The sequence below is a fragment of the Cyprinus carpio genome, chromosome A17 (assembly GCF_018340385.1).
Source record: "Cyprinus carpio isolate SPL01 chromosome A17, ASM1834038v1, whole genome shotgun sequence".
NCBI classification, from domain to species: Eukaryota; Metazoa; Chordata; class Actinopteri; order Cypriniformes; family Cyprinidae; genus Cyprinus; species Cyprinus carpio.
Genome location: NC_056588.1, coordinates 11084178 through 11098152, shown reverse-complemented (window position 1 = coordinate 11098152; position 13975 = coordinate 11084178). Strand labels below are relative to the sequence as shown.

The 13975-nt window shown below is 36.6% G+C and overlaps 1 protein-coding gene across 6 annotated transcripts in view; it reads right to left on the bottom strand.

Annotated features, from left to right (window-relative positions):
- Positions 1-13975, bottom strand: part of LOC109107962 (disks large-associated protein 2-like) — a 128151-nt gene that overhangs the window by 93487 nt on the left and 20689 nt on the right. For 2 of the 6 annotated variants that reach the window (XM_042774062.1, XM_042774063.1), the window contains exon 1: positions 4202-4714. The exons of the other annotated variants lie outside the window; for them this stretch is intronic. The gene's annotated coding sequence lies outside the window, so the exon portion shown is untranslated. Of the gene's footprint in view, positions 1-4201; positions 4715-13975 lie in introns of those variants that run through there. 6 annotated transcript variants of the gene reach the window in all.

Sequence of the window (13975 nt, the reverse complement as noted above, 5' to 3'; positions counted from 1 at the left end):
CCCACCCACTCTTTCGCTCTGTCTCTCTGACACCTCCTCTTCTCTCTGTATAGAAGAGATAGAGTTTGTCTTTTGCTCCCTCTCTTGGCTTGCAGCATCTCTCAGATGCACATACAGCACATACTGATACACACACATGCATCTAGAGAAACGCACTCCTCTGCCCCGCTCATGCACACACCCACACACACCAGTATGCGGTAAGTCCTAAGAAGTAGCATCACCGCTCGGCACGTATGCAGAACCATGCGAGAATCTCAGACTCCGCTGCCTAGCTACGTCTCCATGGCAACAAGAGCAGCACAGCCCCGTTGTAGCACTGTCAAATAACAGGAATATAATCCTCGCTAGAGAGAGAGAGAAAGAAAGTAAGATTTAAAAAAAAAAAAACAAGATGTGTTTTTCCATATCTATGAGAGGAGCAGACTGGATTTACCAGCCACTTTCATTTCTGAAGGATTGTGAGACAGACCTCTTCCTCTCTCTCACGCATACTCCTTCAAGCCCTCTCTTTCTTTCTTTCTTTTTCTTGCTCTATTCACTCTTTAACTCACTTTATCGCAGCACAGTTACAGTAGAGTGACGTCCTTGAGGAGGCAGATTCCATCAACTCTTAAACGGAGGCTCTAAAAGAGCTTTTTCAGACAACATTCTGTTCCCACAGCTCTCGTGTGCGTCAGAACTTCGACTCATCATCTGCTTTTGGTCAAAGTCTCTTCCTCCTCTCACCATTTCTGCAGAAGAAGTCTGCGGGAGCCAGAGCGAGTTTGGGCGTATTTTTTTTTTTAACCATCAAAGCATCCTGCTGTGCTTCTGTTGTCTCAGAGCCTTGATTTTAAAAACATAGTTCAGCCAAAAATGAAAATTCTGTCATCATTTACTCACCATTATGTCACTCAAAACCTGTTTGACTTTAATATTTCTGTGGAGCATAAAAGGAAAAATGCTAAAGATTGTACTGGCCACTATATGTTGCAAGAGTGAATGGGGAGCTCCAAAAAAAGAAACACACTATATATTCAAATTTAATTAAAAAAAATTCTATAATTATTTTAGGCATACACAAATATTAAAATTCTGGTCAAATCCAATAAGCTGTTAATTATTTTAACGTTATGACTGATAACTGAAATGAGCTTTATTGTGGCTAATGTACAGTATGAATAATGGATATTCATTTTGAGATTTGCTAAATAATACATTTAACAGTGTTATTAAATTATTCATGTTTTTAAAGATTGACTGTAACTAAGCATCCGATGATGGCAAAGGTAAACTAAAGGTAAAAATAAGAAAATTATACAGTACATCCAATATTGGCTGATAGCGATTAAAAAAAAAAAAAAATCTAATATTGACATTTAAGATTTCAACATTTTTACTTTTGTGTTCCACAGAAGAAAATAAGTCACACAAGTTTTTCAGACATAAGGATGAGTAAATAAATGAATAAAACAAATTTTTTATTTGGGGGTGTTAAAGATCCCTTTAACATTGTTATGTCATGTTGTGGTCCAAATCAAAATATCACTGGGGTTTAAATATGTTTGATAGAGTATACACAAACAAGAAAAGTGTAACTAAATAAAAACAACATTAAAAAATGGGGAAATTATATTTCATATGCTAAACACTAAGATGTGATGAGGAGATGTGGCAAAGGCACCTCATCTTCTCAGCCTTCTGTTACCCATCACCATCTAGTCGATGCAGGGTCATGTCTACTGCTGATGGTCTTCATGTGACTCAACTACATGTCATATGTCAGATGTTGGAGTTGTGTTAACACATTCTTTACCCTAAAGACACCCTCAGATCTCCACACATTATTACAGTAATCAGTCTGACTGTAACCTGATGCATCAATGCTTTGTTTTTATTCATTATTTAATTATTTTATATAAAAATGAAGTGAAGTTTAAAGGCACTTTAAGTGTTTTAAAATGTACCACTGTTTTTAGTGATTGAAATATTGCGACAGGTGCTTTATATGGATTGCTAATGTCCAAAACTTGCATTTTGTTCACGTGTCTTTGTTTTATTCTCTTGAGAGATGATCTAAATACTTTGGATTGGAACAGATAGAAAAATTACAATCTTGTGCTGCAGTTCTATCGACGTTTTGCCTGCCAGGTCTTCGAACCAGTCACGTGACTGAAAACTATCAATTAATAGTGATGTGCTTGAGGACACTGTGAATAAACACTGAGTGAATGCATGTGTGCAAACATGTGAAGAAAAAAAAAAAACTTTTTCCTGATCAGTATCTTTTGCCTTCTGTCCAGTAAATCAGTTGTTCTTTTTTTAAACATAAAGCTCCCTAAATTTTGTTCAATTAATGCAGAAAACAAGAAAAAAAAGTGCCAAAGACAAATAAAATAAGTTTTCCAAAAAAAAAGTATTAATATCTAATAAAACTTTAAATAAAGTAAATTAACTTAACTTAAAAACTTTTTTACTGAAAAAAAACAAGTGAATTTTACATTAGTCAGACTATTTTATGTGAACAAAATACACACACACACACACACACACACACACACACACTGCAGTTCACAGCAATCTATTGATGAAGACATTCATCTGTCTTTGCCACTTGATCAAATTTATGACAACTCTCACTGAGACAAGTCTGAGTTCCCTAGTTCTCATATCTATGTTTGAGTGACAGGACTACAGTGACCATATATATATGGTGCAAGCTGTAACCTGTATCGTTTTTATTAAAGTGTGAATGAAACTACGAGAATGCAATGTCAGCTCATTAGTAGTGACTTTAAGACCTGAAGTGGGTCAGAAAAGGTAAAGAGCTGTGAAAAAATATGATGCGTGTCAGATCCGCGTCATGTTCAGCAACGGCAGGCAAATAACCTAATAACCCAGCTGCTGTGATGTCTGTTATTCAAAGAACAAAAGAAAAAAGTGGAAATCAATAACTTTAGTTTAGTGTTTGATAACTTTATCAATTTCTGTATATTTAATTTTCTACTTGCTGAAGGGCACAGGTAGCTAAATATGACATTTATTATAATGGGTTTATGTGAAGATTGTTTTAAGTTAACTTAAATTAGAAGTTATTTTTTAAAGTCTAATAAATGTTATAATTGATAGCTCTCAATTACACTGTAATATCGAATGGCTATAGTATTTGGGGGGAAAAACAATTTCCTAGAGACATCAGTAGCATTGATATCAGTGATACCTTCAGTCTTAAAAAAAGATGGCATTAAACAAATATTAAATATATACTGTCTTTATGCTGTTTTTTCATTAATTTGAAGATTGAATGTGAAATTATTGCAATATAAAAGTATATTTAAAATCAGAAAAATATGCGATTAATTAATTTTTGTAATCAACTGACAGCACTAATACATAATATACACACACACACACACACACACACACACACACACATATATATATGCGCACACACACACACACATACATACATACATACATACATATGTATGTATGTATGTATGTATGTATGTATGTATGTCTGTGTGAGGGGGGTGTGGGTGTGTGTGGGTGAGTGTGTGAGTGTGCGTGACACCTAAAAAGAGAAGAGAGGAGGGGGAATGCACTGCAGGAGCAAGTATTTAGACCTGCAGTGCTTCCTCTTTCATTCTCTCTCCGTCTCTCTGCTGATATATATGGTAGGGCAGTGACAGAAAGTGCAGTAAATCCACTGAAGGCAATAGCCAGGAGCACACACACATACAATAAAAGCCCCTTTTGAGTGGGGTTCATCTCTGGTTGTTAACATAGATCCACTTGATAAATTTCAGTAATTGGAGAAATCTTCCATATTTCATAAACACTCATACACACAAACTCTAAGATGATCTTGGATAAGCTGCTCATATAGTCACCAAACCCACTCCCCAAATGGCCCAAAATATAAGTCTAAAAGCAGTACAATTTCTCATTCAAAAAAGTAAAAGTATACTATTCTCAGACCAAATGGGGTATGACAGGAACCTGTGGAAACAGAAACAGCAGCACTTCCTTTTGAAATAAATGCCACTTACATCACAAGTCCTGTTTCTGAACATCTACTGTCCCAAACAAGCTGCCCACCAACCCTACAAGTCCTGAACCTGTTCATAACGATGATCTTTTCTGAGCGAGTGTGAACGTTTCGGAGTTCCTGCTGTCTGAACGTGAGATTAGATGAAGGGACCCCATGTCTGCCTACCTGTCAGGTGATGAACGAGTCCGTTTGGCTGTGTCTAACTCGATCACAGACAGGCACACGGTCATGGGTGTGGAGAGCTCTCACTCTTTTCTGTTTGACTCACTGCAGCACGCTTTGCTCTTCTGTCACACACATAGTCTCGTCCTTTCCCCCTCAATCCGTCCGCTTTCATTCAGGCACTCCAAGCATGATTTAAAAAAACGTGAGGAAAGAAAAACAAAAAAAGGCACGGAGGATGCAATGCCCTCCACAGAGAAGTAGCAGTTGGCTGAGCGAAGGGCTCTCTACTGCAGCACAGCGCAGGAGACACACACACACGCTCTAACAGATCTACTGAAACACAGCCACACTGAAAACCTGGAGATGGAGTCTAGAAATGGACAGGATCTATGCTTCTTGTTTAATTTGATTTGTTTTCTCCCCTCCCATCTTTCTCTTTCTGTTAGACAACAGTATAATTTATGCCCACTGAAGAAGTAAAAATGTCTCACTGTTTTTTTTTTTTTGTCTCTCAAATGTGACCGTCTCTTCAGAGAGGAAACCACAAGAGAAATCGCTTCCATCCTGGTCCAAACATGGGCAACTTCCTAAACTTGGGAGTCATGATAACATTCGGAAAGGGGGCGTTTTGAGAAAGAAAGAGAGAGAGAAAGAGAGAGTTGCAGCCTGTAGCTATGCCACTGAACATGAAAGACAAAAACAGCTGAACGGAGATAGACATTTAGACCAGATTTGGTGTCCATCAGTTTACCGTATGTGTGGCCAGACGCATGAAGATGACAAACAAATCATAAAATACGGAACTGCTGATACAAATGATTAAGCAATGAATATCAATTTTAGTTCTTACTATATGACACTCATACATTAGAACCAACAACAGATTTTTATTTATTTATTTATTAATATGTATTCATGTTTTTTATGGTTTAGTAAATGAAGATGCAGGTTGTCAAAATGATAGAAGATGAATTGAATGATAGATACGGGGCAAGAGAGAGTCAAATGGAACTGTGACATCTAAAATAATTCTCCTTAGATGAACAAAGTTAAACAGTACCAATCATAATCCAATTATGACATGGTGTATCAAATAATGACATATGAACTATGATGTGTACTACATTGTGAGGTAGACAGCAATACCCAGCCCTGTAAATTTACAGTAGGATCCAAAACTCTGAGACCACACTGAAAAGCTGTATTTCTAAGCGTCTTTTAAACAAGTACTGTAAATTAATTTAAAAAATCAGAATATTTAACATGTTTTTAAAAAGGAAACGCCATGGCATGAAATAAAGAAATCATGAGCATTCGATTTCATGGTTACTAACAAAAAAGCTCATTTGTGACATTAATCCTTTGTACAAATGCTCAGATGTCAATTGTTTGAAATGCTACAAGTGAATTTAGGTATCACAAGATTATAATGTAAAATGTGAAAAATAGATTAAATCTTCATTATCAGCTAATAATGGTATTACAATGGTATTATATCAGTTTGTGAGTTCATGTATACTGAAAATGGGACATATCCCATACAAATATATTCTGAACTTTTTACTTAAAGTGTTATGATGACAATATCATTTTAATGCCAAACAATGTATATTAAGTAAATGAAAATTCAAAATAGAAGCATTCTCACTAGCGCTCTCAGACTTTTTGACCCTACTGTACATGGACCACACATGGCTTCCAACACTGCAAGCCCCATTAATTAAAAACACACACACACACACACACTCCTCAAGGGTTCCTTTCATGATTAAAAGTGAGTGACAATGAAAGTGACTGACGACCTGCCAATCTAAACATGCACTCAGGCAAAGAGAAGCAGTGTGTGCTCTTAACATGCATATGTAGCAACACAGGCCATATTTACAATCTGAATCTGCACTCTCTGCAGGCTTGACTTAGCATACTGATCCAAACTCATCCTGGGACTATAAATTACAACAGGAGTAAAAACTGTGGATTATTTTAAGTGTGTTGAGCATTTCAGAGATCAGAAGTACGACCTATACCAGATCAACCACGTGTCATCAGTGACAGAACATCTAAACACATCAATGATAACACTGTCAGCATTTCTCACGATCAAAAAGCTAATTTGTTTATTTTTATTTAGAGTATGAACACTCACTAATAGTATGGAGATGTTGGACTTGATCCTTTTCGATAGTATTCAACTGTTTCATGAGGTGGATCATGTGACCCCTCTACGGTCTTCTCTCCCATTGGGAGTACTATCAGCCCCGCCAACTCAGGTCCCTGCTGATTTAATGGCCCTACCAACTCTCGTCACAGTCTCTGAGAACAACCAAGCACTTCTGTGTGCCATTCAGGAGTGAACTGAAAATGTTTAAGTTACAATTCAATTCTTGAATTCGAATTGGCATAGCTAATGAGAACCAGAATACAAACACAAATTTGTATTTAAGGAAGTAGAATTAAAAAGAACTGAAAAAAATGAAATTCATATACTGTCAATCAACATCAATTGTAATTTTTAATAAGAAAAACTAAAGGTTTGTCAAGTCAAACTTTGAATGTTGGCTCAAAAGACCTTATTTGAAAATTTTGGTTTGAAGGTTTACAGGCATTCATAGGCCTTTTAGACAGACAGGTTTGTGGAAGAACCAGGGCTCAATTTGTGCAGGAACAAGCTGGATCCGGCACCTCCGAATTTGTCTGAAATCCGATCCCACACCTAATTTGACAGAAAAAAAACTGCAAGTAGATGCACTTGCCGCGCATCTACATTTGAAATAACAAACTTGAGCGTGCAAAGAGGCGCGACGTGGCTTCTCTCACAAATCCCAATGCAAGGATCCAATACTGATACACATGCGTTTTCTTTCTCCGACGTTTATATTTAGTTAAGACAAAACTGACTGTGCTTATGAGGATACTCACCAAGACGGCCATTTTGACATCATTTTGTGTGTATTTCGCCGCATAAGCACAACAAGCTGTGAATAATAACTCAGTTTGGTACTCACAAGGCGGCTTTATATGCGCGCGCTTTGGAAGTGACTGTGAGCGCACAGAAAACCCTCTTAGGAGCACGCGAGTATCGAATGGCTTAAACTTAAAAAGATGTGCAAATGATACAGCTTTGTGACAATGCAACAATGACTCAATTAGGCAAGTGACAATTCTGTCGACTGTCCCGAAACCCGAGCGAAAGTCTTATCGCAGCATGCAGACAAGATGCGCTGTTGTGAAGCCGCTTTTAGAGTGAGAGTGAGAGAGAGAAGACGCGGTACAGCTGAATCACTCACGCTGGTTTCAAATGAATGATTTAATCTGATAGTATGTGTGGATTTATTTACATGCTCTATTAAATATGTTTGCAGGAATTTCCCTCATTATAAACTCGAAAGCTGATTATACATAATTCTATTATATAGAGATTTGAGAAAAAAAAATATTCCATGATTTTTCCAGGTCTGGAAATTTCATGACTTTTCAAGTTTTTTTAATGACTGTAAAAAGACGCACCCTGTTAATCTTGTAAGCTGGTCCTCCATTGAGCGAATGCTCCGTTAATCACATGCCAGATCAGTCAACCCTGCTTTGTTCCGGGACCTCACAATTTACAAATTAAGCACTGGGAAGAACACTTATTTTCCTGAAATTCCTGCTGGATTTCTTTGAATTATAGTTAATAAACTATAATAAATTCCACTTCCTGTCATTTAAATTCCAATTCAATTTCCTGTGGTATGTGGCCAATACAATTCAAAATCAAACTTTTAAACTGAAACAGAGCCAGTTGTTAAAGACCCCCTGTGGTGCAAATCAAGTTTTTTTTTACATTGTTTACATGTCTATCTGGTGTTTTTAATAAACTTAAAGACAAACCATGTGCAAATCCATGAGCCAACACCATTGCTGAGCATCAATTAAACTGCAGAGTCAGAAATGTGATTTGAAACAGTGTCCGTTTCCTACAGTCACAAATATGTAGCCAATCCAGTCAGCTTGCGGGGCGGGACATTTCATATCATCACAACCCTCTACGGACACCTTGGCAATTTAGTTGCCATTGTCTAGTACGTTTATTAGTTTACTCACCAGACTGATAAAAAGTACACTCTTAACATCAGTCAGTCAAGCATTATAATATGATAATCAAGTATTATTTAATGATAGAACTTTAGTAATTAAAATTAAAACTTGATTACCATGTTTGAATGCAAATTAGTCATTTTAACTGGTCTGGTGGTGGTGCTTTTTTGGTCATTCAGTGTTTCTGTTAAAAAAACATAGGGAAAAAAAATTTAAATACTGATAAGCTAAAATGATAAGAATTCTACTAAGAAGAACAATATAAAACGCTCTAAAGATTAATAAACTGCTGGATTCATGAATATTAATCAGGTTGTGTGCGTTCACTCGAATTGATTTGCTGAAATCAAAACAGGGAAGATAATAGGTGATCCAATGAGATTTGCCCATTAGTTCCGCCCACTACAGGAAAACCCGGTAGTTCTTAAAAGCTGAAGAATTCCAAAAGGAACGCCGTTATTTTGACAGAAAAATACAACAAAGAATATCGTTTACATGTAGCGCGTCACACTAGAGTCTACAGTATGTCAAATACAGGTGCGCTGCACATCCATTTAAGCCCGGCTCACACTGTGCGATTTTGGCCATGATTTGGTCATCTGAGACAAATTTTTTAAATCCTAAAAGATTCCTAATCCTAAACTAAAATCTGTAGTCTTTGATCGCTGTTTGGCATGTTCACCGACAGCCGATTAATGGCCGCTGCGATTAAATTTTCCCTCCGACAAAATTCTGGCAGTCAGAAGATTTGGCGCACAGTCCTGCAGTGTCACTTCTCCTACGACGAATGTCAAACTGTCTTTGTTTTTCAAGACAAGCCATGATCAGAATTAATGCTAGAGATTTATTCTAAACACATAAACTCCGGCGCTCCCGTCCTCCTCTCACAGAATTCATATGATAAGTTGCTGTTGCTATGATAAACACCGGTTGTGCCGCTGTTTTCATGTGGGTGTGTAGTGCTGCTTGCACTATTCTTCTTTTATATGATTTTTATATGATAGCCAACATTACAGCCCCACGTGCAATGCAGCTCGAAATCACTGAACGTGTATGAGTTAATAATGTAGAACTCCGGACAAGTTTTCTTGCGCACACCCATTTTTAACGCATCTTGACTGTCGTACAGTCTTACATTAATGACACCTGAGATCCCACAGTGTGACATGATCATCATGTTCGTACAGTTTGACAAGTACAATCCTAAAGGACTTTTAAAAATCGCACAGTGTGAAACCGGCTAAGATGAACTGAAAAATAGCACAGATTGCTTGACGGAGAGTGAAACTCTATAGCACTCATTCAGAGAGTGTTCGGCTAGTAAAAATATATCTGTGCTAAACTTATACTTAGCCTTCAACTCACAGACTGGCGAGTAAAATCTGATAATTTATTTGACATTTGCTAATGTTAGACATAATTTATTCGCCCAGAGTGAAGATTTTATGCGAGTGATTTGGTTCCTGGTTCAAACATACATATAACTGAATTGATCCAATACTAACACTTGCCCTTGTGTAGCATTTACTACTTCAGTAAACTTGAGTGAAAGTGAAGCAGGTAGCATGAGATTTGGTTACTGAGTGGAGGCGGAGACTAATTTGCATATTCATGGTTCTGTGTATACCAAATTAATCAAGGATGTAGAGTTATATTCAAGCCATTTTAAGTAATTATTTCCATGGGGAAAAAACATTAAATTATGTCATTTTGATGATCAAAGACGAATATTAAGGGATAAAATTGGTGACTGCAAAGGGACTTTTTTTTTAATTCTGCATAACCTAGCAACCAAGTCAGAATTTGTCCTCTAATTCAAACGTCAATCTAAAGACACATACCACAAACTCCATCATCTATTAATCCATCATGGAATCATTTTGCTGGGTTTCATCTGAATAAATAATCAATAAATGACAAATCAAACCAGAACAAGAAGTCGGTGTCAACTGAGTGTACATCTTTTTCTCATTGCAGATGACATGTGTTCCTTCACAAAAAACACTTTCTGTGGCAAGCCCTGAAGGGACAAATACTCATCACACACCTTCACAGAGCAAAGTCACTCCATGAATTGCATCCTAATTCAGTCTATTACAATTCTTCATGTTTGCGTAGCACAGCTGCTCAAAGTTTCACATTGATTTTCTGCCAAAAACTGGGGCTTTGTAGTACATGACCAGGAATCTGTAAGAAATGTCAGTGACAACATTTGATTAGTCTGGCTTTGCTTTGATTTTGTGGCAAATGCTTTTCAGTCTGAATGGTTATATTGGATTTTTAAGTAGTTTTTTCATCATTTCGGACACAATGTGACTGAAAAAAGTGTAAATAAAAAAGTAACGCAGTGACTACTGTACATTAGAGTCTGAATTTACTCATTCACTCACACACTGCATTCAGTATGTACTAAATGGTGAATGAGTAAGCAAGTAGTTTCAGACACAAAATATGCATGAATTCATTCTAGGGTCTCAAGATGCATTTCTATTTGCTACTAGATATACTTTGAATTTATTGCTTAAAAATGTGGTTCTCATGGTGCGAAACCCCCCACAATTTAATTAATGCAGAGAAACAATAAATTCAAACAACCTACTCACTTATAATGCATAAATTATGTTCATGGTGTGTTCACTTCTCACTGCTGTGTGTGTGCACTTGGATGGGTTAAATGCAGAGCACCTATTCCGAGTATGGGTTACTATACTTGGCAAATGTCACGACTTTCACTTTTACTTCATTTTTATAATGTATATAATGCCAATTAATTTAATGTCTTCTAATTAAATTCATTTGGTTTTTTTCTCAACAAATATGCAATTAATTTGAAAATAAATCTGCATATCATATAGTCAATAGATTTTTTTAGGAAACATTTTAGCAAATATTTTTTAGTACTTTTTGTGTTTATTTTAATAAATACAATAAGAAGCACCAATGCTGATTGTTTCATGCACATTATTTCGGCAGCACATCATGATAATTATTATTAACAGTAAAACATTCCAGTTTTCCATGGTTATTTTCCACAACAAAAAAGTAGCAACTAATCTAGATATACAGTACCAGACATTGACTAGACACTATCTCAACAAATGGTATATGATTTCATCACTTGAAGATGACAGCCAAATGCAACCAAACACTATCTTGTGCTTTAGCTTATGATATCTTATTGGGAAGAATTATTGATTTAGGAAAATTAAATCCATTTCAGCCATTCTTTCTTTGATCATTTCCAAAAAAAAAAAAAAGAAGAAGTGATGAGCCAAGGCCACAGTGGATCTTTTCTATCACCTTCACAATTTACAGAGCATTTCAGAATGAAGCCTAAGATTAAAGAGATGGATACTGAAATAGACTTTGATGGATGACACACACTGAAATTACATCTCTGAACTACAAAAATCTAAGAGAAGGGAACTGGAATAATCTGCATGTGATTGTTTAGCGCATTGGTGGGACAGAATAACAGCACAAGAATCTCCCACTGAGGCAGTCATTAGGAGGCTTATATAAAGATTCTGCTGTTCATGAGTAAACACATGCAGCACTTAGAATAAAATAAAATACAATAAAATAACTGTGGTAAATGTGTGTGAAACAACAACAAAAAAACCATTAAGAATACACAGACAATTTTTGAATGACTGTAAATTGAAAAAGAACAAGATGGTTTGTTACTCATTGTTACACATCCCAGCCACGGTTTTTCTTCAGTTTAAGATTAAGTACACAGCACATGAGTAAACATGAGTAAACAACCCTCCTATAATTGTCTAGTTATAATACTACAAATTCACTTAAAATCTTTGTCACGTCTTTTGTACTATAGCCTATACACAAAAGAACAACAATGGAAACGGCTCTTAAAAAAGAATGGAATTCAAGAGAAATTGAATAATGGAGTGCAAGAGGTACCACAAATGACCACATTGTTCCTTCACCCAGTAAAGTCAACTCTCAGGAAGTTCCATTGATGCTGCGGTTCACCACTTGTGTTTTTAGTCACTACTGTACATTCCCATTCTGTTGGTTCAGTCTCCTGTGACTGTGTGGACCCCAGAAACAAACCTAACGATCATTTACTGTACTTCCAACCCACCGCTGGCTGCCATTTCTCATATTCTTGTGGCATGGCGGCGTAATGGGAATGATTCTAGCGGAGAGGACAGAACAGTACGAACAACAGAAAATGGAGGCTTTAGGCACAATGACAAAAAGGAAAGTATGACTTCTCCACATGAATGAGCAAGCACACAGACAGCAGCAATTCAGTTCAGCATGTTTTAATTTCAAGGCGTATTACCCTGAAGTCTATAAAGTAATGCTTAATAACTTGTATGTATCTATAAAGACATTCAAGTTGTGACACCATCTGCCCCTCCTGCCTCTGTGAAAATCTGTATGAACCTGAGGCTGATGTGCCGATGTGCCATTCAAAACCGCTATCCTCACCTCAGTAGAGTGTTATTTCAGTATCTGTGGATCCGGCTAACCTTTTCAGGAGCCTTGTAAACAATTCTCCTTTTTCAAATGGCAACGAGGCTCTCAGCTTGAATTACTTTTCCCATTCATATACCAAATCTCTGTCAGCACCACATTGTAGGCGGCTAATTCACACATGCCTCAAAGCGGACACTGATATATAACTCTGACATATGACTTCAAGGGCTAGTTTGACACATTTTCCCACACACATTATGTACAGATTTAAACTAGTACTTGTAGTGCTATGAATACTGATTTGAACCAGACACACTCTCTTTAAGTCTGCCTTAAACGCATTTATTTATTTATCTATTTATTTAATTAGCAAGATATCACTCTCTCTGCTGAAAGTCACCTTAATGAGACGGATAAATTGAAATCCGTTACAAATTTTCTTCATGGTTAACAATGCAAGAAATTAGCGAATGCAATTACTTCCAAGCACAATTTGATTACAGGGAAATAAATGGATAGTGAATACCAACATATTCACACAAACTCCTGTCAAGAGGCCACAGTGCTGGTGATTCACATCTGAAGGGCCTTCACTATATCTAAAAATCCATTGCACAACAACAAGAAAAAAAATCAATGCATGAAAATTATTGTGTTAAAGTCAGTGATCCTGACTTCAGATGATGTTTGAGGATTTAGCTCACAAAGGGAGTTTAAGATTAATGAACATCCAACAGGATGGCTCCTCTTACTTCATTAGGGAGTCTGTGATGCAGCAAACGGCATCGTTTTATGATATTTACCCCCACATCTGGTGCCATGACAGCCTGATGGATTATGGTTAGTATGTTTATCCTGGGGACAGGGGACATTAAAACGAGAGTTTATTAGTTTATTTGGCACTGGCCTAAATCTTTTTTTGCGTTTGTATATAGGATCGACCGGTCTTATGGAATCATATTACTCCAGTTCACTGCAGGACTTTCACTTCAGCTCAATGGTGGTCAGCCTTTTTGATTCAAGGCCCTCAGCTGTCCAATACAATACGTATTTTTATATGTTAATAATAATTTATTCATTTAAATCATTTCTAAATTAATTTAAAATACAATCTGGTTAAGAAGCATTTTTTCTAAGAAAAGTTTAAAGAAAAAAGCCCACAAACATCATAACACATGAGGTAGCCTTTAAAACATAAGCTAATGCAATTTACCGAATGAAGAACCTACTGAGGAGTCATAAAAATCA